The sequence below is a fragment of the Sceloporus occidentalis genome, unplaced genomic scaffold (assembly GCF_023333645.1).
Source record: "Sceloporus occidentalis isolate IW3139 unplaced genomic scaffold, rSceOcc1.0.p SCAF_3, whole genome shotgun sequence".
In the NCBI taxonomy this organism is placed as follows: Eukaryota; Metazoa; Chordata; class Lepidosauria; order Squamata; family Phrynosomatidae; genus Sceloporus; species Sceloporus occidentalis.
Window position 1 is genome coordinate 161,189,331 of NW_028316983.1, and position 26,932 is coordinate 161,216,262.

General features: G+C 39.7%; 1 protein-coding gene across 2 annotated transcripts in view; it reads left to right on the forward strand.

Moving 5' to 3' along the window:
* The first annotated feature begins 2,095 nt into the window (after window positions 1-2,095).
* FARS2 (phenylalanyl-tRNA synthetase 2, mitochondrial) overlaps window positions 2,096-26,932 on the forward strand; it is a 274,037-nt gene continuing 249,200 nt past the window's right edge. For both annotated transcript variants that reach the window (XM_089516677.1, XM_089516678.1), the window contains exon 1: window positions 2,096-2,190. The gene's annotated coding sequence lies outside the window, so the exon portion shown is untranslated. The remainder of the gene's footprint in view (window positions 2,191-26,932) is intronic.

A 26,932-nucleotide genomic window follows, 5' to 3' on the forward strand; every position in this document is an offset into this window, starting at 1 on the left:
AAAGCAAGTGAATGCGACAGTCAGAAGCACCTGTTATCAGCTCTGGCTGATACGCCAGCTGCGCCCTTTCCTGGAAATAAAGGACTTAGAAACTGTAGTACATGCTCTGGTAACTTCACGACTTGATTTCTGTAATGCGCTCTAAATGGGGCTACCCTTGTGCCTAGTCTGGAAACTTCAACTAGTGCAAAATATGGCAGCCAGGCTGGTCTCCGTTAAACTAGGAGTGACCAAATAACACCCATCCTAAAATCTCTTCACTGGCTGCCTATTAGTTTCCGGGCACAGTACAAGATGTTGCTTATAACATTTAAAGCCCTACATGGCTTGGGTCCAACCTATTTGAGGGATCGCCTGCTCCCATATAATCTGCCCAGCACCCTCAGGTCCTCTGGGAGGAATTTATTGCAGCTTTCAAAAACCAAACTAACTGCTACCTCCCAGAGGGCCTTCTCTGCAATTGCTCCCAAATTATGGAACGGCCTGCTTGGGGACAGTTTCTTAACTCTGGGTAAATATATGTGTTCTCAGTTAAAATTCTGTGGCATAGAATCAGTGCAGATATACATTTCTGTATTGTGCCTATCTTGTTCTGGGAGCTTTTAGTATAGATAAGCTTTAGAAGTGGAATACCATTCATTTGTATGTGTCTTTTGGCATTGGGAGCATCTTATTTTATATGCTAGTTTTTCCATGAGAGCTGGATTCTACACATCCATCTTCCATGGAGATTAAGATGGTGTTGTGTCATGTTTTCATTAGTAACCTGTTCTGTGGCTCTTGGCATATAGCTAGTGAAGCCTTTATGTGGGCATATTTTTCCTATGTGCTAGACTTTGTAACATAATTTCTGGAGAAAGTTCCAAATTCCTCAGGGCTCTGTTTTGGGTCCCCTTCTGTTCTCTTTATACACACTCTCCCTTGGCAAACTTATCAGTTCTTTTGGTTTCTCCTACCATCTGTACGCCGATGATACCCAACTGTACCTTTCCACCCCTAATCTTTCGCCAGAGCTAGAGCAGCAAGTGTCATCCTGTTTAACAGCTGTCTCCCACTGGATGCACCATCGGCGTCTGAAGTTCAATATGTCCAAGACCGAGCTTCTTGTTTTCCCTCCTAAGCCCACCCTTCACTACTCCTTTTCTATTTCTGTCAATAACATCTCTATCCAGCTGGTCCAGGAAGCCCGCAATCTTGGTTTCATCTTTGACTCCTCTTTGTCATTTATCACCCAGATCCAGACTACAGATTTTTTCTCTATAATATCACCAAAATCCATCCATATCTCTCAGCTTCTACCGCAAAGACACTGGTCCATGCCCTAGTGGTCTCACGACTAGACTACTGTAACCTCCTCTTGGCAGGGCTTCCCCTCTCTCATCTCCACCCATTAATTTCTGTTCAGCATTCAGCTGCACGCATTATTTCACTCGCTCGCCGTTATGATCATGTCTCCCCTCTGTTGTCCTCCCTTCACTGGCTCCCTTTTCCTTTCCGCATCAGGTACAAACTTTTGCTACTCACCTTTAAAGCCCTGCATGGTCTGGCCCCTCTTTATTTAACCGATCTTCTCTCTCCCTACATCCCTACTCGCACTCTCCGCTCTGGTAGCCAAAGTCTCCTCTTTCAGCCCAGGATCTCCTCTGCCCCATCCCGGATCCATCCCGTCTCTCTTGCTGCCCCTCATTCCTGGAACCTTCTTCCTCTGCATGCACGGCTCATCACTTCCCTAACCAGCTTTAAGACTGAGCTGAAAACCATATTGTTTAGGGAAGCGTTCTCAGGGAATTTGTGATTGTCATCTGGCTGTCTGACAATATTTGATGTGATGTGATTTGCTTGATATTTGATGTTTTTAATTTGTTTTTTTCTTTTCTATATGGTAATTTTATCTATTTCTCTTTTAATTGTTATTATTTTAGAATGTACGCCTTGGGCAGGCTTTTATATTCTCTTTAATTTTACCGACTTTGTACAGCGCTGTGTATAATTACAGCGCTTTAGAAATAAAGTTTAATAATAATAATAATAATAATAATAATAAAATTAAAACATGTTATATCTTAACGTTTTTCTTTTATTTCCAATCAGAATGACTGAATCTTGGGTCAGTGAGCACCAGGGTCTGCAGTTCTACCCTTTATATTATAACTTGATGTTCAGTGCATGCTGATGCGTATTTACTTAGAGGTAAGTCCCTTGGAATTCAGTGGGATTGTTGTTGGAATGGAAACATATTGGATTGCAAAAGAGGAGACCTTCTTGAAATGCAAATGGACTTTTATATTTCTTGGACCTTGCCCAATTTCCAAAAGGCCAGAGGAGGAGGGGCCAGCCTGCTAAAGATATCCTCCCCATACCATCTTAATTAAGGATAAAAACAACAAAATGCAGTCATCTTACTAACACCTCTAAATTTTCTCCTGTTTGGTATGTAACATCTTGCCTGATGAAGAAGCCAGTGGAGCTTCGAAAGCTTGCAACAAGTATATTGTACATTTCAGTTGGCCATGAAGCGTATCACTGTTTGGTGGAATTTTGTTTGACTTTACTAAATGGTCAGCACAGCTACCCTTGCATATTTTTATAGTGTGAAACAAACCTCTGTTTCTGTTTGTATCTTGTTCTGCATGAAGAAAAATGGCTGGGTCTTTTCCTCTCCTTTTTTGAAACTTTGGGATAAATGAACAGTTTGAATAGGATGTAAAAACATAGCCATCTGGTATACTTAATAATAGTCTAAAACTGTAGTCGCAGACTAATGAATTTGAACATAATACCTGCAGAGATCATGGAACTGTGTGGATGGAAGCAGCTGTTGCATTCCCCAGGGCATGTTTGTAATATTGTCATATGTTGCTTGAATTATTTTTTACTATGCAGCCTTTTAGTTTTATGACATAGCACTAAGCTCTTAGAGAGAGAAAGTGTAAGCATGTGTTCCTCTGATACTCAGTTGCTGACAGTGATATTTTTTCATGTGATCTTAAGTGATCATTGACATCCATGGTAACATAATTATTTCCATTTAATTTTCTCCTCCTCATTTCTAGCACAGAAATGAACGCTTATGCTGTTTTTGTTCTGCTTGAATTTTGTGTAACTAGTTCAGAACGCTTTAGAAAAATATGTTGGAATACAAGGATTTGCTTTTGTGTGAGCCATTGGTGTTCCTCATTAGCTGCAGTAGTGCTCTGCTGGGATTTGGTGCTAAGAACAGCTCCATAGTAGGGCAAGTATCTTTTTCTCTGGGAGAAGTTTGCTTCAGGATTCAGGACTTGGTAAGAAGAATTCATTTGGCTGCTCATAAGGGTACACCACGGGATCTTGACCAGTATCTTATTAAACCTAAACATATTATATGGCTGTAATACCATAAAGTGAGAGAGCCAGTGTGGTGTGGTGGTTTAAATGTTTGGACTATGACTTTGGGGACCAAGATTCAATTCCACACTTGGCCGTGAAACCCACTGGGTGATCTTGGGCAGGTCTCAACCACAGGGGAAGGCAGTGGCAAACCTGTGAACAAATCCTGCCAAGAAAAACCTATGACAGGGTCATCATAAGTTGGGAATGACTTGAAGGCACACAACAACAACCACAACCAGCACCACCACCACAACAATAGTTCATGGGACTAATTAGGGTGGTGACAGCAGTGCCTATAGAAATATTTTTCTCTCTCTTTTGTAAACCACTTTGATTCTCTACCTGGGAAAAACGTGGAGTATAAATAAAGGGATGTCTGTCTGGAACTGGCTCCATGCTACTGTAGCTGAACTCCAGAATTTCCCAGACTAGATCTTCCAATTTTGTTGTAAGTAGCAGCAACATATACTGATGCTTCTGCATAGTTTATAAATTTAATCCTGTTGCAGGGGTATGGTGAAAGGAGAGAAGTGCAGCGTGTCTTCTTTGTAACTCTGCTCTACTACATTTACTTACATCTGGGGGTGTTTTTTGTCTGACAGATGTTTTGGACTACAGCTCCAACAATCTATTATCTTTGGACATGTTGGGTGGAGCTGCTGAGACTTTTGAGTTTCCCTAACTTACAGGCTCTTGCCATTGATATCATTAGTTGCTATCATTTCTCTGCAGTAAATTTATTGCAAGATGTTCTGTTCTTGCATGACATTCATTGCAAGCTGTTAATTTTCCAGTTGTGACTTCTATCCTATTTGTTTTGTATTCTAACTCTCCTGCCCTATGTCAATATTGTGTTGAATAATATTTGATAATGTAGAATGGATTTCTGTAAAAATTTGTTGTGTTGTGTTACACTCTTTCCTTTTATTAAAAAACAAGCCTTAAATGGTTTGAAGGGGGAATAAAAAAAAGGAAAAAAGAAAAGATCCAGTGTGGATTAGATATTACATTTTAGAAGACATATTTGTCTGGAATATTATATTTAATGCTGAGATGTCAAAATCAGATGCGTTCTTTGCAAAATAACAAATGACTGAAACTAGCAATCTTTGTTAGTCAATAAATCATCTTTTCATAATAACAAAAAGAAGTATTTCAGTTTCCCTGTCATTAATTTCTCTGTAGGTGGTGCTTTGACATAACTGTTGGAAGCACAACTGATACACCAATGAAGCCTGGAATGAAGTTTGGTCTCAGTTTTTCAGAACTCTAGTTTTCTTGCTCTTTGCCCTTCTCCTGGGGTCTCAATTTTCTGCTTTTCCTGAAACCATTTCCAATTTTATTTTTGAAAGACAAGAATGTCACTTCCCTCACTTTTACTTAGACACATGAGTATGTTATATGGAGATGTTACTCAGTTTTGTCTCTACAGACAGTTCTATGTAGTACACAGAGCCTATGGGAAACAATTACTTTCTGGACTACAACACCCAGAATTCACCTGCTGATGTTCTGGCAGGGGACTTATGGAAATTGTAGTCTGAAAGGGTAACATTTGATAGGGGGCCAGTTCTCAAAAGTCACTTTGTGCTCTACTTTGCCTGAGTATACACAAAAGACCTCAACTGCTGTTCATTTTATTGGATATAAGGAGGTGAGAAGGAGGGATGAACAGTTAAATAAAAGACTAGTTCTAGTTCATCTTTATTATGGTCATAGACCAGTACAGGTAAAAAGAGGATATAGAATAAAAGAAGGTAGTTCCATAGTTTATTGAGAATATAAGGAGCACTTCATTGTAGGCATGTACATAATAAAGATATAAAAAGAGCCCTGTTGAACAAGACCAAAGAACCTAGCTAGGCTAGTACTCATGTATACATTGCAAACATTTTGACAAAAAGATCCACCTAAAAAATCTGGGTTGACTTATACATGGTTCAGTGTTGGAATAGAGTGCCCAAAGAATGTGGTGCATCTGCCATTCTGGGCGCTTGAGGTGGAGTGGGGTGGCAGCAGCTTTTTTAAATAGGAGCCTACTATACAAGCCTCGTGAGGCTTGGCAATCCTTTTGCCGAGAGGCTTCTACAGTAAGCCCCTATTAAAAATGGCCACTGCAGTCTCTCTGCACAGAGGCTTAAACAGCAAGTCCCTATTAAAAATGGCTGCCATCACTCCACTCCCCCTGAAGTGCCCAAACTGGCAGACACACAGCACATTCTTCAGACTCCTCCACATTGCTGCTGAATGCCACTCGCACTGACAAAGAAGATAAGGCAGAAGGGGAAGGTTGCCTTTCTTTCTCTGGTTTCAGCAAGGGAGGGATAAGGAGGTGGGAGCGCTGCTTCCACGTCAGGAGGGGCTTCTCACCTCTGCTTCTTGTCACTGCCTTCATGCTGGGTCCCTAAGAGAGGCAGGATGTTTTCCTTGTTCTTCTTCCTCCCCTCCTACTTTTTTCCAAGCCTCATTCTCATTCTTTTTCATCATTTATATTTCTTTCCTTAACTGCATTTGTATAAATGTAAGCAATTTAAGATCAGCAATGCCATTTGACCTGGTATCAAGTGTGACCCCTCAAATAAACAGACCGACTCCTTCTCTTTAGCTCTTCCTAAGTATGTTCCCTTGGTGCGTTTTTAAAAGTAGGGGGAAAAGATTTGTTTGTTCCATACACGTAAGTTTTACCCACAACTTATCCACGACCCATTGCAAAATCCATAGTTTGGGCACCCAAACCTGCCCTGGACCTATACATAAGGTCAACTTATACACGGGTGTATATGCACTAATGGCCAACAAGTTGCTTCAGGGAAAGCACACAGACAACGGCGCTCTTAATGCCTGGCAACTGTCCCTACCCAAGGGTCAGCCAAAAACATTTTTTAATTTGCCTGAAGGAGAGAACAAAGTGGCACCCATTCCCATTCTGTGTTGAGAAGCTAACTGGATTGGCACTTTGAACTTACTTTGGCAACAGGACAAACTCCTGCTATGGCTAGTTTAGGAGGTGCAGGAAAGGCCATGTGGAGCTCACAGTTCTATCCTCCAATAAAAGGATGATAAGGTGGGTGAAGAAGCTGCCACTTCCATCCACCCAAATTTTGCTGCCTGAGGCAGTTGCCACACTCAGCCTAAATGCAGCTCTGGCTCTGCCCTATAGAGATTCAATATCCTCTAGTAATAGTGTTGCTCATTTTAGGCTTTGTCTGTGTGTTTAGTTACATATTATGTTTTTATTCCTATATTATATCTTTGTGTGTGTGTGTGTTGTTTTTCTTCAAGTCTTTTTCAACTTATAGCCACCCTAAGATGAACCCACCACAAAGCTTTGTTGGCAAATTTCTTCAGAAGGGGTTTGCCGTTGGCTTCTTCTGAGGATGATAGAGTGTGACTTGCTCAAGGTCATCCAGTGGGTTTTCATGACCAAGCTGAAATTAAAACCACTACACCATACTGACTGGTTCTCTACATCATCATCGTCATCATCATCATCATAATCAATTGCGTTTTTCATATGTTTTCCATGCTGTTAAAAAACAAAAGCAAAACTTAAGATGGCCACTCTTATTTTTAAGAAGCCACATCATGGAGGCTGAGTCTAATCAAGAATGTGGACTGGGGACTTCTCAGCTACCTCAAAGTAAAATCATGCAACTGAATCACTTTTTAAAATGCATAAGTATCATTTCTTCTTCTGCAGTATTTTTATAGCAGAGGCTTTTAAACTTCTTTTCTACCCTGGGGTTGAACACTTCACCCTAGCTTGTACTATGCTTTATGAATGTGAGGTTTTAAACATTGTTGATGCTGCAGCAAAAAAGAAATAACATCTACCCTGGCATGACTTGTATACCCAAGTGCTTTTCACAGTAGTCCTTTATTTCTATGAAAACAGCATTTCACTCCCCTCCTCTCCTATAATTGCATAAATTGCTGCTGGAAAGTAGAGCTTGTCAGTGTCCTTAGGGCAGGTGAGAGGGATGGAAGGCACTTTCTCCACATAGATAAATCTGTGACAGTGCTATTCATATAGGACTTCAGAGCACATAAAGTTGCCCTGAGTCAAGCAGTTTTCCTATCACTGCATCAGTTCTTGGAAATTTTGGCTTAGTATAAATGAGGCTGCTTTCTGGTGCATTCTCCCTGTTCACTCTTGCTGCAAGAGGGAGCAGCTAAACAAACCTATAGCCTTCTATCCAAGGTTTGTTTGTTAAGATGTCTAAACCTGGTGCCCAACAGGGCAGATAAATGACCCATTTTTATTTATTTTATTTTATTTTATTTATTTGGCTTGCCTGAGGAGGGACAAGGCAGAGACCTGGGCATTGTGATAAACAAACTGTGAATGGAAGATCTTTGATCTGAAGCAGTGCCACCTCACTCACTCTGATCATACATGCCATATGTAATAGGGCTGTTGTTGCTCTTGTTGATCTGTGCCTTCCAGTCATTTCTGATTTATGGTGACCCTAAGGTGACCCTATCATGGACCTTTCTTTGGCAAGTTTCTTCAGAGAGGGTTTGCCATTCCATCCTCTGAGGCTGAGAGAGTGTGACTTGACCAAGAGGGTTAGTGGGGCACAAAATGTTGTGCTTGTACATATGTAGTGCTGGGCAGGGAAAGAAGACAATTTGTGCCTTAACAGATCAAGCATTTATTTCTCCAGATATTTTATTTTTTTTACCTAATCCTTTCAGATATATTGTTTTGGGAATATAAATATTTGCTTGGCTTGTAAAAATGGATGCTGAGCTTTCTGGGTCTTTGGTAGCTGAAAAAATATTGGATCAAGTTTTTCTCTTTGAAGCTGTATGAAGATCTTATTAATATACTGTACCAAGGTCTACCCCTTCTTTACATGTGCAAGATGGCATATGACTCTTCTCTGTTTGATTTCCTGTTGTCGGGTATTGCTTTCCATAACAAATAATGAGACTTAATGTGCAGATCTCTGAATTAGGGTTGCAAACATCATTCAAGTGCCTTGTGGCACCTAATTTTTAAAATATTTTTATTTTATTTAATGCATAATCAAGTGGAAAGTGTATTTTTGAATTTAAAATTTAAAGAGGAAGAAAGAGGGGAACAGAGAGGAGAGACAGTCTTGTGACACCTTAAGTATTAATAAATTTTATTTAAAATAAGCTGTTAATAGACTGTAGAATCATATAGGGTAGGATGGGACCAGAAAGGCTATCCAATGCAATCCCCTGTAATGCAGGAATACTCAGGAGACTCCACCACACACTGAGGCAGCATGCCACAAGACCTCTATGATTCTATGAACTTAGTTTTTTTCCTGCTGCAGCAAGCTAACACAGGTACGCCACAAGAAACATTGTATACTTCAGGAAAAATATTATTTCCTGATAAAAAGCTTCTATACATTTTCAGAGGAAGTACAGTCGTTCCTCCCTTTTTCATGGCCTTGGGGTCTGCAACCTCACTTTTTGCACACAGCGAGCAAGGAGGGAATACAATGGTATGCACGCCCAAGGTGTGTGGCCATTGAAATACATGGGACCTCAATATTGGTGAATTTTCAGCTTCATGCGTGGGGGCGGGACTGCATAAACAGTATCAAAGAGAATATCTAATGTGTGATGTGTGTCTTTTTCTAATTCTACAGAGCAAAGCTGTTAAGAGTAACTATGAATTATGAATCCTGAGTACAGTACTTGAAAGACAGTGTTGGTGTGAGAAAAAAAATTGCAAGCAGCATAAACCAATTTCCTATTAGAATAACATCTGAAATGAACTATTTTTTTTTAATGAACTCTGGCGTAAATCCATTTCCTATTTCCAACCACAGTAAACCCATTGAAGGAATATGATTTACAAAATTTTGACTAACCATGCAGTAATTTATTGAGCACTTCTATTCCATTTGGGACTTGCAGTTGGATTTACGTACACCTCTGAGCTCTGATAGGTGACTGTTAGCAAGGGATGGGGAAACATTTTTGTCCAAAGCACAGTCCCAGTGTAATGGGTTTCAGGTATGCAAACCACCACTCATTCTATACATGGCTACTCAGAAGGTATTTAAAGTTGAGATACTTTCTTACTTAAAAGAAAAGGTATATAAGTTAATTGCTTTTAAATTCCTTTTTATCTCCATTCACTGTTTAGAAAGATAGACAGCCTTTCTTCAGTCCTGAGCAGGGAAACACCAGTCAGTAAATGGAGATAAATGCAGTGCTGTGGGAGAGAGTGGCTGAACGGTAGGTTCATGTACAAGAGAGGGGTGCCTTTGGGCTAGAAGCTCCCCATCCCTGGTCTATCATTGAGCGCCAATGCTCCAGCACTGCTTGTTTACCAGAGAGTTTCTGTAAGGGCACGTGTTTTTCTTTACAAAAATTGTTGTTGGGTGCCTTCAAGTCTTATAATAACCTTAGGCATAAGGCTAGAGAGCCAGAGTAACGGTTTGAGTATTGGAGGATGGCCCTAGAAATCAGGATCCAATTCCCTGCTTGCGAAGAAAACCCTATGATAGGTTCGCCTTAGGGTTACCGTAAATCAAAAATGACTTGGAGACATACAATAGCAAAGGCCTAAGGCTATCACGGGATCTTCTGGGTCTGTGTGACTCACAGTGGATTTCCATGATGGTGTGGGGAATTGAACCCTGGTCTCCAGAATCACTAACACTCCAAGACACCATACTGGCACAAGCAAAATCTTATCTAGGGTCGCATCTGGTTTGTTTATCATCTTAGAACAACTGTCCACTAAAAACATGCGTGATAAGTGCTCCCATTTTAAAATATCCCCTGGAAGCCTTTGCAAAGCTGCTCTACCTCTTGTCTGATTCTTGGTAGGCGTACTTCCTTCATATACCAGCAAATGAAATCCCATTTTGACAAAAACAAAAAACCAGTTATGGGTGTTTGTGGATTTCTAATGAGGGTCAGTTGGCAGTGTAAAAATTTGATGGTTCATGGGGACACGAGAGAGGACCTTCTCAATGGCTGCCCCCAGACTCAGAAACTCAAAGTCCCAGGGAGGTGAGAATGGACCCCTCGTTGTTGTCCTTCAGATATGCTTTTAAAACAGACAGTTTTTAAAATATGGGCTAGGGGGTGCTATAATGTTTAAACAACTGTTTTTACGAGCTTTTCTCTTTTTAAATATATTGTGTGATTTGTTTTAATACTGTAATAGTTTAATTCTATTTTAATCTTCACTTTTTGTATGTTTTTAATTTATTGTTCTTTTAAATTGTGAGCTGCTTTGCGTCCCAATTTTGGGGGGAAGTGGGATATAAATAAATATAATAAACAAACAAATAAATAAATAAATCCAATTGGATTTTTGAATCAGAATTAGAATTTGGGCCTGAATCAAATCAGGCAGTCTTTAAATCATACCATGGATAAATTGAAGTCTGAACAGAAACTTGTGATTCATGTTTACCTTTACTCTCCATTGTATGGATTGGAATATTTCTCAAGTAAGCCAGCTCAAATGTTCAGTTTTCAAACCTTTGTGAGAAAAACCAACAACAGGGAAAACCTATTACCAAAATTTTAGGTTAGGAAGAGGAATGAAGCTTGTGAAAGAACATCTCTGTAGACTGGGGTTAAACCTAACAAGATGCCCCTGGTGTTCAAACATATATTCCACCCCTTCCATGCTTACGTTGTTCTAAAAAGTATGAGAATGACAATATTGGATAGTCATGGAGTTAGATTTGCCCCCCTTGGACCCACTGCAAGTTGCATTAGCTCTTCCAAAACAAAAGCAGAAGTCTATTGCCAGTTTTGTAAATCTTCTTGTGTGTGTTGCAAAATGACATGTGGGGTGTTTTAATGCAAGAGTGATGCTCCTGGAATTTTCTGGAGTGGAAATAGTCATTTTTGGTCATTTTTTTCAGTCAGAGTGTGTGGGGAGTTTAGGCATTAAAAAAAAGTTGGAGAAGCAGCCTATGAGGCCTGGAGTTGCAGGTTCATATCCTTATTATTTAAATGTTTGGTGTGTGTGCACACACATGTACATTATGTAATAGGAATCAACTAATTAATGCCATTTAAATTGGAAATTTGCTAATGAAACATAGCAATTAAATTTATTTTTGAACAAAAATGATGGGATTTAATTGATACCCTAAATTAAGTTGTTAAATTAAGTTATTAATTAATTAAATGAGCAACAGTCCCAAGAGCCAACAATTTTTTACTTTACCTAGTTGGTTCTTTACTGAAAACAATATTTGCAAAATTCTTTCCTGCTTTTTGTTAGCAGTTCAGTTTTGGGGAATCGCATTAACTCACAACACTCTAGCCATGTACCCAAGAGTACTGCTGATGGGATGTACTGAGTTAAGGAGCTTTTGAGGTTTGGAGTCTCAGTAACTGATCGTCTCCACTACTTTTTAAACAACAACAATAAAGGATCTGTATTACTGTAAAGGGACTTTCCTTATACCTATAAAAACTGAAAGACTTCATAAACTCATAGAAATGCTTGGAAAGACCTGAGGTTTTTAAACATATAATATAATTAGATTTAAAAAAAACATTTTAATTGATTGAATTAATCCTTCCCCACTGTCTGGGTATCTTCATTTTTATTTGCTATATGGAAATTGAATGCTGCCAACTGTCTCCTGGGAGAACACTCATCAGGGATTGTTAGATTAAAATGAAACAAACAAACCCAACAACCCAAACCTGCCCGACTATCTCATAAATCTTTTCCTTCTCCTGACTTTTATGTGTATTCTGTCCAGCACTTAGGATGTCCATTGCCTGTTAGTTGTTCTTACAGTGGTGATAGTGGAAAGAAATAGACAAGTGATTTTTCTGCACGATCCATCCCTCCCCCCTTCTATATCTATCACTGGAGATGAAGCAAATTGCTTTATAAGCCCACATGGGGCCAGCACTGCTATGCTGCTAAGACATATCTGAGAATTTCCTTCCTATCTGGAAAGACCTAGTGTGATTTTCTGTTCTTCTGTGGCTCCTCTCTTTCTTTCTCTCTCTTCTGCTCATTGCGTTCATTTGATGTTAGCTATCTTATCCTTGCTTTCCATTTCCAAATCTATTATAAATAAGTTAAGAGCCAGGCCTAGGAATTTGATTCTGAAACATGCCACAGTCTGCAGTTCCTTTAATGTTCCTATAAGAAAAAGCGTGAAGCAAGGCCTACATTTTATCCTTTTGCTTATATCTGAAGGGAATCCAAAGTGTATTGTTATTGTGTTAGACAATGTCTTGAGGTGTAAATCAGCTCTTTGTAATTAATTTTTAAACGATTTTTTGTGGGAGTGCTTATTTTAAGATTTCATAGAGTTTGCATCACACTTCTTTTGTCTCCCACTTATCTGTCACACATCCTCTGGGTTAATGAAAATGGGGAAAATTTAAGGAAAGCAATAGAGTGGACATTATACATAGCAGCAATAGCAGTAAGATTTACATTTCTATACTGCTTTATCAGTGAATTCAACACTCTGCGTTTTACAGTCTGTAAGCCAATTGTTCCCAACAAGCTGGGTACTCATTTTACCGACATATGAAAGGATGGAAGGCTGAGTTCTGGGATCAAACTCACGACCTTCTGGTTGCAGTACCCACTTTTAACCACTGTTTCACCAGGGCACAAGGATCTGAATATCCATGGCAAGTCCCAGTGGTGAATTGCCCTCCAGACCTCAACATGTGTACAAATTTTCACCAGCTGACAGAATGTTGTTCTTTTGTATTTCTTCCCTCCATTGGAGCAGCCACATGTGTAGCCAAGAGCAGAAAGCATTCCGAGTGTGATAATGTTGCATTGTTGGATTATATGTCAATACTCTCCCATGCTGGTTGGGCCTTATAATCCCCCTTCTCCAAATCTGTGACAGGAGGTTGAATGTGTCAACTGACCTTTCACAAGAGAGCCCCTCCAGATGTTTTGGGCCTCAATGTTTACCAACCTGCACTATCATGGTTATGGTCAGGGATAATGGGAGCTGTAGTCCAAAACAAGTCAAGGACAAGGCTGGTGTAAATCATAGCATGATTATGCTTGGATTTAAAAAGATCACAAGTTCAGAAGTCAACCTTTGTGCACAGTGATCCAGCAATGGGCCACTCAGTGGCCTTTCTTGTTAAAGCAGTTGCAGGATTAGCTACCTATTAATGTTTCCAGCTAGAGCTGCAATGTCACAATTCGGGAACAATGTCCACCTTTAAAAGGCAAAGCAGTGAAAGAAACAACGACAGCTTCAGAGGCTAGCCTGCTGTTCTTTGTCAAGGGATTGGCAGTGTTTTTGTCTCCAGGGGAAGGAAGCTTTCCAAAAACATGGCAAGGTTGTGGAACCAATATGGTCTCTACAGTCTCAGGACAGTTGTCAGTGATGGCAAGTGTGTAGGGGCTACGAAGTATAGAAGTGACTAAGCCTCCAAGCCACTGGCAAAAAAAGTCTTGGAGTCTGTGGTACTTCACAAAAACCCATAGGCCACGTACAAGATCTTTGCTGGAGGCCATAAGCTTTGAATCCTTGTGCTCTCCACCATTTGCAGTGTTTGGTAACACTATACACCATTTCAGATGTCGCAGACAGACTGTAAGAACTGTTTGTGCTCATATTGTGTTTATTTTGGAAGATACTGTCTGCTTCAGAAGTAACATATGTTCTGTGCTATATGGCAGTTGCTATGGCAACTTTAAAAACATAACTTTTGAAATAAATGGCTGCCAACATTAACATGTACATGTGAAGGTGTGAAAGAAATGTGATTCTCCTCTTCCACCCTGCCCCGTAAATTATCTGTGATGTTCAATTTTGTTTAGTCTGGTAAGGAGGGGCACATATAAAGGAAAGGTATCCTTTCAGACTGCAGACTAGTAGCCTCATTATGCAAATGGTGAGAGAGAGGACTGAAAATGGGAAGAGAATTTAGATATCATTCAGATCTTACAACGGTCCAGCATGTTACTTTTTACTTGAAATGAGAGCCAGCGTAGTGTAGTGGTTTGAGCATTGGAGGAGGATACTGGGGACCAGGGATGAAATCCCGGCTTGGCCATGGAAACCCCCTGGGTGACCATAAGCAAATCACAAACGCTCAGCCCCAGACAAAGGCAATGGCAAATCCTTCTGAAGAAACTTGCCAAGAAAACCCTATGATAGGTTCGCCTTAGGATGGTCATAAGTCAGAAACAATTTGAAGGCACACAGCAACAACGATGTTAGTGTGACAAAAACAGGCATATAGGCCAAAACAGTTGTACTCAAGGCAACAAAAATGGTGTGGGAAGGTGACATCCCCAAACATGACCCTTTAGCACCTTTGAGACTGTGTGAAAAAAGTTGTTGCATAAGCTTCCGAAGACTTGCAGCTGATGTTTTTGTGGAAGAGAATGATGGCAACCCTTGTTGCAAAAAACGTACTTGCATTTGTGGAATTGGGCATATTGAAGACACCATACACTATATGCTACATCGTAAGATACATAAATCCCCAAGAGATAGGTTTCTGAAGAGAAGTTTAGAACTTGTAGCTAACCAAAATGACTTGGAGAAAATCACGTACTTGATAGCTAATACAACTAAGTCTGTTATGTTCAACACTGCTAGAATTGCTGTGAAAGCAGGTAAACTTAGATTAGACTTTGAGGATGAAGGCCTGCATGGGAATCTGCAGTAAACAGATTATATTAATTTGAATAGAGTATGGAAAATTGTGATGTTTTTGTATGAAATATTTTTGTAATTTTAGTGTAAACATATTGCTCTACATGTTATAGAGCAAATTGACTGTGGAAGTTTTAAAGGGTTTTAATTATTTTTGTAATTTGATGCCTATAACCTGTATTTGGCTGTCATGAATAAACTGTATGTATGTAAGAAACTTCTTTTGTACACTATTCTGGGACAGGACAGAGGGAGGCCGAATGGAGAGCTGTGCGGGAAACAAGCTGTGTCTGTCCTGGCTGAGAGGTGAGAGACATAGCATGGCTCCTCCAGCTTTGCTTTACTTTGAAACAGAGCAAAGGGACCCTGTCCTTCCTCTTCCCTTGCTCCCTCCTCTCTTTGGGCACCAAAATACTTGCCATACCCACCTTTTCCCAGAAACTGCTTGGTTTTACCTTGTAAGGAGCCCAAGGAGGAAAGCTTCTTTGGGAAAGAAAGACACCAGCTGGCTCCAAGACAAAAGGGAGGGATAGGCAGGCATGCACCCTTCTTTCCTTTTTGCCTTGACTAATTAGCTCTAGCCAGATAGCCAGGGCAGAAGGGAAGGGAAGGGGGCAGGCTCTTCCTCCATTCTATCTTGCACTGGATGCTGTCAATGTTCTGGTGACTCCTAGGGTTTCCTATTCCTACCCCTCCCTCCTTTTATTCCCATATCCCGCCTGGGGGCGAGACTTTCCCGGTTTGGGGCTGGTCTGCACGGTCCCACCCCAGTTTGGCCCCGCCCCCGGGATTTCCCCCGCCCCCCGGTGACGGACGCCAGGCAGGGAAAGGAGCCTCTCCTCAGCGAGGCCCGTTCCCTGCCTGGCCTCCTCCGCCGGCGACGAAGGCGCCCAGGCAGGGCCAAAGGGCTTCGCCTCAGCGAGGCCCCTTTCCCCTGCCTTGCCGCCTCCTCCGCTGGCGATGGAGGCGCCCAGGGAGGAGAAAGAGCCTTTCCTCTTCTTTCTCCTCCTCCTCCTCCTCCTCTTCTTCTTCTTCTTCTTCTTCTTCTTCTTCTTCTTCTTCTTCTTCTTCCTCCTCCTCCTCTTGTTCCTCTTCTTCTTCATCATCTTCTTCCTCTTCTTCTTCTTCTTCTTACTCTCCTCCTCCTCTTCCTCTTCTTCCTCCTCTTCTTCTTCTTCCTCCTCTTCTTCTTCTTCCTCCTGTCCTCCTCCTCCCCTTCTTCTTCATCTTCTCCCTCCTCCTCTTCTTCTCCACCTCTTCTTCTCCACCTCATCCTTCCCCTCTTCCTCCCCTTTTTCTTCCTCTCTACTTCCTCTTCTTCCTCCTCCTCCTTTTCCCCTCTTCCTCCTTTTCTTCTTCTCCTCTTCCTCCTCCTCTGCTTCTTCCACTCTTCCTCCTCTTCTGGTTTTTGGCCAGAAAGGGAAGCATACTTCTGCCATCTGTCTAGGAATAATGCCAAATGTCCTCCATTTTGATCATGCCTAAGAAACATGCATTTATATTAACATTTTTTTTAAATCATCAATTTTTTTGCGTGTCCTCCATTTAAAAAATGTGTCCTACATTTGAAAATGTTGTCCTACATTTGTCCCGGTTTGGAGGTCCTGACTTATGGCAACCCTACGTGGAACTGATACTCCCATCTCTTTTGCCCGTCTGAAAATCTCCTTGGGCTCACTAGCAGCAATTGTTGTTGTGTGCCATATCATGTGGTTTTCTTGAAAAATTTTCTTCAGAAGGGGTTTCCCATTGCCTTCCCTTATGGCTGGGAGAGTGTGACTTGCCCAGAGTCACCCAGTGGGGTTGAACAGCAAGCAGGGTTTCATTTACTTCATGTGCAACTAACCAAAAGCAGCTGCTTCCCTTGCTTAGGATACTTTCTCTCTTCTCTCTCTACCTCCTCCAGTAGAACAGTGGACCTAATACCAAGAAATAGGCATGGAGGGCACTAGGGTTGTTGCCCAAGAGGAAAGGGGGCAGTACCCTGAGAAAGTCTGGGGACCACTGATCTAAAAGCATCCAGATTATGGTGTGTCTCAGCATTTGAAGTACTCTGACCGATAGAGGGAGCCATCCTGGAGTCCTAGCTGTTACCAATCATCACAAACCCTCTGGAAATACGAAACCTGTCACAAGTAAATTATTTTTGTTGTAGACGTCAAATCAGTGAAACTCACCTTTCTGGTATTGTTGGTAGTCCATACTGACTTTTTTTTTTTGGGGGGGGGGACTTTGGTGATCTAGCTCTTCAGTGCTAAGAGCAGTGAAAGCCCAAAAGTTATTTGGAAAATGTAGAATGGTAGAATATAGAACAGAGATGTTGATAATTTTTATACAGGCTGTAAGTGATGGCAGTTGGATATTACTTTAATGCCTGGCTCACAGTCTGTGGTGATACTAATTGTGTTATGCAAGATTGTATCTGCCTTGCTGATAGTAAAACAAAAATAAAATAAAGTACTGGTAATTTAAAAAAATCAAGAAATCGGTGCTAGAGGTCCAGTGTCAATTTCCTCCTAGAAATTTTGTAGTGAATCCAAACATACAAAAAGGGTAAATAAAATCAGCAAGTTTAATTGTGAAATTATTGGCATCACATGGAATGGACAAGCTAAGAATAAGTTCTGTGCGACTAGGGGCCCCTTCCATACTACACAGTTATAATGCTGTGATTCCACTTCAACTGCCATGACTCCATACTACAAAATCCTGGGATATGGAGAAGCACTACAGGTCTCTGGGGTAGCATTCTAAATGCCTCAGAAAACTGTGTATCTTAGGATTTTGCAGTGTAGAGTCAAGGCTGTTATAGCGGAATCATAATCCTATAATTGTGTAATGTGAAATGAACATGCATCTGTGAACAAGTAGTAGATGATGATGATGATAATGCTTCACATGCTCTTGATAGTCTCTGCATATAATAGCCATGTATTGGAGACTATGTGGGGTTGGGAGAAATCACTGAACAACTGAAAAGACTTGATATCTTCAGAGTAGTAAATGGAGAGATTGATAATAGCAACTAACTTCTGGTCTCCTTGAACACAAAAGCTATGGCAACAGAAGATGTGGCCAATGAATTGCTCATGGCTAATGAGCAAGAGATACAAATAGCCTGCCACAATTTGAAGCTAATTAATCAAAGCAGCTCTCCCATATCATGGTTCTCTGAAAGGCCTTTGCATAAACTCTGCAAAAATGTAACTTGAAAACTTATCTTCATTGCACAAATTGAATTTTACTATGTAGCACACAATCAAAAAAATGATGAAGGATGATGATATGTTAATATAGAGACTGCTTAATGGTGCAGGTGCTGGTCATGCTTGATGTCCTAACACCTAAATCAGTGATGGTGAACCTTGTAGAGGCTGAGTGCCCAAACTGCAACCCAAAACCCACTTATTTATTGCAAAGTGCTGTGTCCCTCTGGCTTTCTAGTAACAAACTCTGGCAAACTCTGTGCTGGGGCAACGGCACATGTGCCCACAGAGAGGGCTCTGAGTGCCACCTCTGGCATGTGTGCCATGGGTTCGCCATTATGGCATATGCCCATGTCTTTTGCAAAGCTTGGTGGACAAACCTGGAGTGGATACAATGTGTGAAGTTGTACACTGGATATGAAAACATGGGTATGTTCACATTGACATTCAAGATGTAGGGAAGCTTCAGAAATGCCAGGTACTGGGTCAGTTGTGATGTACAACATCATGGTAGTACAGGTACAATTCATGCATTTTTTCCAGTTAATTTATAGCACATTCTAGAAATATAATCCAAGCAGATGGGTCTGAAGAGGTTAGTATAAAAGTTCATTGATGGATTGAACGTGAATCATTTCAGTGACATTGATTTCTTTCTTTCTGATAAAACATTGCAACAGCAATAACACTGTACTCATTGGAGGCTGTTCAGTTAAAGTAACCATGCAAAGGTTGGCACAAGGTGAAGTGGTTGAATGAGTTTACTCCATAGTAATTTCCTTTTTTTTTTATAATATAATCTTTATTTCAGTTTTCATTAAAATAACATCCATCCATCCATATTTATCTACATAAATACAACAAATACATATAACTTAACATTCACGACACACCCACATAACAAATACAACATAATAATCAACACAAATACCAAGACATACATTGAACCTTCAACTACACAAATTACGACAAACATAGAACTTCCTAGAGGACGACGAGGCATGCTATTGCCATGCTATAGACCTTAATACAACTTTTTCCTCCAATGGGAAAGAGCAACATCATATATTTTCCTCCAGCATATTTAAGTAGAACCAATAAAAGACAGAAGACATATTTGTCTCCTTTATCGTATACTTTCTGCTTCTGACTATGCTTTGAATTTACACCTTCCTACAAATACAAGCCACAATTTGTACATAAAAATCACCAACAAAAATTTGAGGATATATTTTCCTTTTCTATAAAATTGACTAAAGGACGCCATACCATTTTTGTTTTTTCCCAATCAAGACTTCTAACGTAACAGGTAAGTTTGTCCATCTCCATGAAATCTATCAATTTCATCAACCAGTCTTTCCACGTCGGCAGAGCCGATCCTTTCCAATAAGCAGCGTAGATCATTCTAGCAGCTGAAATCATATAAAATAATAATTTCCCGTGTTTTTTCTCTAATACACTATCCATCACCATATTTAACAGAAACATTTTGGGATCACAAGGGAAATTATATTCCAATACTAATTGCATTTTCCGATATATCTGTGTCCAATATATTTTTGCTTTCTCACAGGACCACCACATATGGATGAAAGATCCTTGGGTTTTGTTGCATTTCCAACATTGGGGATTCTGATCCTTATATATTTTAGCTATTTTTAATGGGGTCAGATACCATCTATTTTGCATCTTATAATAGTTCTCTCTTATTGTCACACACACAGTATATTTTAGACGCATGTTCCAGTTTTTTTCCCATTGGATCAGTGGTATTTTTTCATCTAGATCCTGCGCCCATTTTATCATGGAAGGTTTGATTACCTCCTCATACATATCAATTTTTAACAAATGCTTATAGAAACTAGCAATTTTCTTAGGTTTTTTGTCAAAAATTATTTTATCAAATTCTGACATTGCTAGATCCATACCAACAGTTTTATTATCCACCAAATATCTTTCCTTTAACTGCCAATACAGGAACCAGTTCAACTTATATCCTTCTTTTTCCAGGTCGTCAATAGATCTAATAGAAATTTTATTAATTTTACAATCTTTATTCAAGATGTCTTTATATATAACCCAGTGACCGGGAAAAATTATATCATTTTTATGAAACGCTTCGTTGATCGATGTCCAATGTGGCAGCTTAGGGTAAATAATATTCTTATACTTACTCCAAACTCTCAGAAGGGCCCTTCTTATAAAATGCTGCGAAAAGGCATTATTAGCGTTTATTTTATCGTAAAATAAATATGCATGGGTCCCAAAAAGGTTACCTGCCATTTCCAAATTCAAAATGTAATTATTATCAAGTCTAAACCATTCTATCAACCGTTCAAAACAACAGGCTTCAAAATAAATTTTTAAGTTCGGGAGTCCCAATCCTCCACGGCAAACCTCATCCTGCATATTTTTGAAACGAACTCTGGGCTTTTCCCCCTCCCATAGGAATTTACTTATATCCCGATTCCATTGAACAAAAGGTTTCTCATTATTAAGAATCGGAATAGTTTGAAATAAAAATAAAATCTTAGGGAGAGCCATCATTTTAAACGCCGCAATTTTTCCTAACCAGGATAGCCAATCTTTTGCCAGCGACCAAAATCCTTTTTCACCTCTTGCCATACCGTGTTATAATTATTTTTAAATAGTTCCGTGTTCTTCTCAGAAAGCCAGATACCTAAATACTTGACCTTATTAGATACCTTAAATCCGGAACTATCTTGGAGAGCATCCTTCTCCTTATTACTCATATTTGCTGTAAGCATAGCTGTTTTTTCCTTATTTATAAGCAACCCCGATACACTGCCAAAGTGATTCAATACTTGCTTCACTTCTAATATATCGTCGATGGGATTGGACAGTGATAGGGCTAGATCGTCAGCAAAAGCCCGCAATTTCATTTCTGATCCCTTTATTTTAATTCCTCTTATACTGTTATTTGTCCAGATTTCATCATTGAGAATTTCCAACGATAAAATGAACAATAAGGGAGACAGGGGACATCCCTGCCTAGTGCCCTTACAAATCCCTATTGGTTTTGATCTTTCACCGTTTATAATCAAAGTAGCAGTTTGTCTTTGGTAAATTTCATTAATCCATCTTTCAAAGTTGCTCCCCATTCCAACCCTCTTACAAACTTCCTTCAAAAACTTCCAATTAAGCCGGTCGAATGCCTTCTCAAAGTCCAGGAATACTAATGCCATTTGATTCTCACACCGTTTTTCATGAAACTCCACCAGATTAATCATATGTCTTATATTATGTTTTAGGTGATGCCCTGGCAGAAATCCAGACTGATCCCGACTAATAAATTCATTCAACACCCATTTTACCCTTTTTGCTATAGCTGCCGCAAATATTTTGTAGTCGGTGTTAAGCAAGGAAATAGGGCAGTAATTCTTAGGCTCTGGGGTGTCATCTACCGGCTTGGGGATCAAAACTGTATTTGATTCTCTCCATGTTTTGGGGAAATTACCATTTCTAATATTATTTATAACAGACAACAGCGGATTTAACAATTCATCACAAAAAGATTTATAATATTCTGCAGGGAACCCATCCGGACCCGCAGCTTTCCCGGATTTAGATTCCATGATCACACTACAAATTTCTTGTGTAGTAAATTTTCTATTAAGGGACTCGATTTGCTGAGGAGATAGCTTTTGGACAATCTTTTTATCTAAATATTGTTTAATTAATTCCTCTGAAATAGAGTCTTGCTTAAACAGATTAGAATAATACTTCACAAAAACATCTTCAATCTCTTTTTGTTTATAATATATTTTTCTGTCATATTTTATCTTTAAAATTGAATTTTTCCTTTGCGCACCTCTCATTTTATATGCCAAAAATTTTCCTGGTTTATTAGCCAAGTGAAATACTTTTTGCCTATTAAATTTTAATTTTTTTATTCACCTGGTCTGTTAATAATAAAGAGATCTGCTTTTGCAAGATTTTCACCTCTTCTAATATTTTAACATTTCCACTATCACCCAATAGTTCTCTGTCCTTGTCTCTCAGTTTGCTTTGTAGCTCTTCTAAGTTTTTACTTTGTAACTTTTTCCGTTCAGCTCCTTTTTTTAATAAAGAAGCCTCTCACAATAGCTTTGGATGCCTCCCAAACTGTTTCAATTGAAACTTCCCCGTTTAGGTTTTCTTTAAAATAGTTTTTTAACATTTCTTTAGCTTCCGTCTTAACTTTTTCATCATTCAGCAAGATCTCATTTAATTTCCAATTATATTTTCTATTCCCTATTTTTAAATCCAACACAATTGGTTTGTGGTCCGAGGTGAAATTAGGCAGCATATCTACTCCAAGAGTTTTATTACATAAATTGGATGATACCAAGCACATATCCAATCTAGCCCAAGAATTTTGGGCCAGGGAAAAAAAGGAATAGTCTTTTGCACTTGGGTTTTTTAGCCTCCAGATATCCACTAGAGCACAGAAATCTACTATGTCAAAAAAGCTTCTCGGCAATCTGCCTTGTTTAGGCTTAATAGGACGCGAAGAGAATCTATCTAATAAAGGGGACCATACTCCATTCCAATCTCCCATTGCAATTACTGCATCAAAAGATAGGTCACTAATATTATTTAGGAGTTTACTATAAAATCTATCTTTATTATCTGTGGGGGCATATATTCCTAAAATTAGAGTTTTTTGGTTCAAAAAATTAACTATTACCCCCACACAATGGCCCTTATTATCATTCAAGACTTCATTTGCCTCCAAATTATTGTTAATATAAAGGACAACTCCTTTCTTACGGTTCATTGCTGCAGAGACAAAATGTTGCCCAAGCTTATAATTCTTAAGAAAGTGGGTATCATCTCTTTTAACATGTGTCTCTTGTAAACAAAGGATATCACATTTTAAGGTATTTAAATAATGAAAAATCCTTTTCCTTTTAACATTTCTATTAATTCCTTTCACGTTCCAGGATACACACCTAATTTTCTGCACCATATGGTGTCCTGGAGTCCACATTATTTCCAGACAATGGGAGACTCGAAGTTGCGGTTTCCCCTATTAAATCCTCTTAGAGGACAGTCCCTTCATCTTCTGTATCCAAACAGGTTTCGTCAGATTGCCCTTGATGCATAACCCGATCCGAAGCTTCTATTAATATGGGATCTACAACCTCGTTCCCAGCAGTCGGAGTATATCTAGCTACCACATCTTGCCCTCCGACAGTTAAGGTTTCCTCTGCTTTCTCCGCTTTCTTTCTCCGTCTAGGGAAACATAAATTATATTCCCCTGTCGGTCCTTTGTTCAGTCCTACTGAGGGTGGGTTCTGTGATTCCTGATTATTATCTCTCCTCTGCGGTTTAAAGAGAGATTGCATCAGCATCCTAGCCTCCTCTAATGATCTAATTTCGTATCTTTTTTTTTTGAACCAAAAGGAGAGGCCTTCAGGGAGTAACCAACGATAAGGTATATTAATCTTCCTAAGATGGGATGTGAAAAAAAAAATCCTTCCGTCTTCTCAGCACTTTTGAAGGCACATCTTTAAAGATCTGAAGGGGTTGGTTATCTATAGTTAAAGGTGTTTCATTATGCATCCTCAAAAGTTGGTCTCGGGTATATTTTCTCAGAAAAACAATAACAACGTCCCTTGGGACCTTCTTTTGTTTGGCAATTATTGAATTAAGCCTAAAGGTCCTGTCCACCCCCAAAGCAAAAAGCTTTGGGATGAGAGAGTCCATCAGATTTTCCCCATCACATTCCTTCAAGCCTCTGATTTTAATCGACGTCTCTCTGGCCTTACATTCCCATTTTAGACCTTCCTCTAATTGGGATTTTTGCGTATGGTACAGTTCCGTTATTTTCTCCTCATGTGACTTAAAGTTTTCCTCCACAACATCCAATTTATTTTTAATTTTAGATAATTCCACGACTGTCTTGTCCATTACCTTTCTCATTTCTTTCAAATCTGATCTTAACTCCATTCTAATTTTTGACTTGAATGATGACAAATCGACTGATAAACCAGTTACTTTCTCTCCCAAATCCATAATACATTTTTTCAATTCTTCCAGCATGCTTATGTTATTGGGGTTATTTTCTCCAACCAATTGCCCCTGCTCCAACGATGGTCTCCTGGGTTGAGTGGTAGCTGGGGGTTTCCCCATTTGATGTTTCTTTCTCGAGTCCATAAGCTTACCACAAATAAAGTTATATTAATTGATAAAAAGAGTCACGAACAACAAGCAAATTATCTTCAGCCGGCTCGTACCAGTTCGATTTACTAAGCAGAGTATTACTTGCTAGCAGCTCCAGCTGAGCGCCTTTAGAAACACTAACAGCTGCTCAATCCACTGTAGTCTTAATTACCTTGAGGAGAGGTATTTTCTTCTTTTAAGATTTTAGTCTCATATAATACAAGCCTATAGAATAGCATTACACGTATCTTTGTCTTGATTGCAGGTACGAGTCATTCCTTTAGTAAAAGTAAAGAAGCTGTCAATTTCTTCCAAGGGTTTTTCCCCTCGGGGGTGAATCCAAAGCAACTTCGTTTACTCTTGCTTCTCCTTGTGTCCTTTTCCCTGCTAGAGGAGTTTAGCGGTATTAAATACTTCTGCCTTCGTTTGTCCTCCTCATAAACAAAATAGTTTTATCCACACGTTAGAGAAATAAAAAGTAGTAAATTGCAGGCGTTTCTTCGCACTCAAGGCGCTGCAAGGACGCGGACGCGGCAACCCTTAAACCGAGGCTATGGGAAAGGAGCCAAGATTTAAAATGACTCACGGTCCCTTGAAGCCCCACTGGTTTTGTCAGAGTGCCATCTGACTTTCCCTTGTCCAGGAAAGATTCGACTGACAACTGTCAGCCCCGACACCGCGTCCTGCGGACCGCTCTTTCGAGAGCAACCTCAAAAGACGTCTTCTCGAACCGCCATTGCAACCGGAAGCCTACTCCATAGTAATTTCCATCAATACAGAAGGCTAGCTTTCTGCAGTTGAACTTCCTGATTGTTGAATCAGTTGAAACATGGATAATTTCTCAAATAGGAAGACATATCAAATCTATTGTGAACAATTTGGCCAGCTCCTATGTTTTTACAGGCTATGGAACAGTATCATCTCCAGTGAACTCTGTTTGAGACATATATATTTTAAAAACCCACCCTGTCAGTGGTATTGGTAGTGAAGGGAATTATTCAGATGCCAAGAGATTTGTGTGCCCTGAATCCCAAAATGTATCATGCTATGCTACAAATATTTACAAAGGGCAAGAGACATTTGTTTATTCTGCCCCAAAGGAAAGATAACTGATATGCAAAGCTCTTACTGCAAGCTTCAGTTTCATATAGATGCTGATCCTCCTTAATTAGCTGGAAAGAGGAGTTTGATGTTTTATCTGCAGTCTGGATGACGTTACCTGCTGTGTTCAGTGACTATCTGTAAATTGTCTGTCTGTGTCCAGTGACCTGTGGAATTTGTAGGACAAATCAAAATGTCTAACTTATTGTGTATAGTGATATGTGATCTTGAAAATGTCTTTCAAGAACATTTTTGTTTCCTGATGTTCAACTGATCTGGCATGAATTCCTGCTTCTAATATGGTAACACATTTTCTACAGCACCTTCTTGCTGTTGGCTGGTCTCTAGTTATCAGTCAAAGCAGGTTCAACTTACAGAACTCATGTCATAGTAAATTGGCTGGTTTTAATGTGCTCCCAAACTATTTTCCTTCCAATGTATTATCCCAGTACGGTAGTGAGCTGGTTATTATGACCTTCCACAAGACAACAAGCTCTTTGTTTTTTGGCAGCTGGTGCTGCATTAAGTGGTGTTTGTGTCCAGGTCAACATTGGGCATAGAAGTCTGGCCGGCCTTATCACACAATACCCTGAACATCTTTCATGGACCATAGTGGTTGCAGTGGCAAGCTAAAAGTCCATGTGACCCACATCGTGCCTATATCATCCAGCATTATGTATTCGTGCTAGATGTGACAACAAGCAGTTGCTACTTCAGTAAAAACAGCACAGGAATTGGACCTATTGTACAAAGCAAGAGGCTTCAAGTCTTATCTATGCATTTTAAACAGAAAGACTGTTCCTTTGTCCAAGATGTGTGAGACTTTGAAAAGAACTTCATACATATTTGAAAGGCACCCTTGTACTGTACTGCTAATCAACTAACTTGTGGTAATGCCAAACTTCTTCACAATAGATAATTAAATTAGCACAAATATAATCCCCCACTGTATGACATTTTGCTGTCTACTTAACAGTCAGCCTGGATAACACAATAAATGCATGTTCAGGATCATATTTCATATTTCTTGTATCCCTTTTTAAAAAAGAAGTAGTGACAGATGTGAGGATGTGTGACCCTTCAGGGAGTGCAGATTTAGGCCATGGTACCCCAGGGCTAAATCTGCTCTCCCTGAATGTTTTGCTTTTTGTTTCTCAAGAGAAACACCTCTGCTTCCATGAGGAATAGCAGCTGGGGATGGGAGAGAGGAATTCCATTAAAAGCATAGCAGGAGGAAAGAGTTAACTACAAATGGCATGATCCTGATCTGCTGTCATTTGCTCTTTCTTTCTTTCTTTCTTTCTTTCTTGGAATGAGGTATATGAAATTCACTCATTAATTTCTTGCATTGTCTAGTTTGGCCTTTACTCAAAACAATAAAGGGTTTCAGATCTCAATCCAGTAAGCTGCTTATCTCTGTAGAACCTCTAAGGCACTAGAAGAGGTTGGACCAGCTGT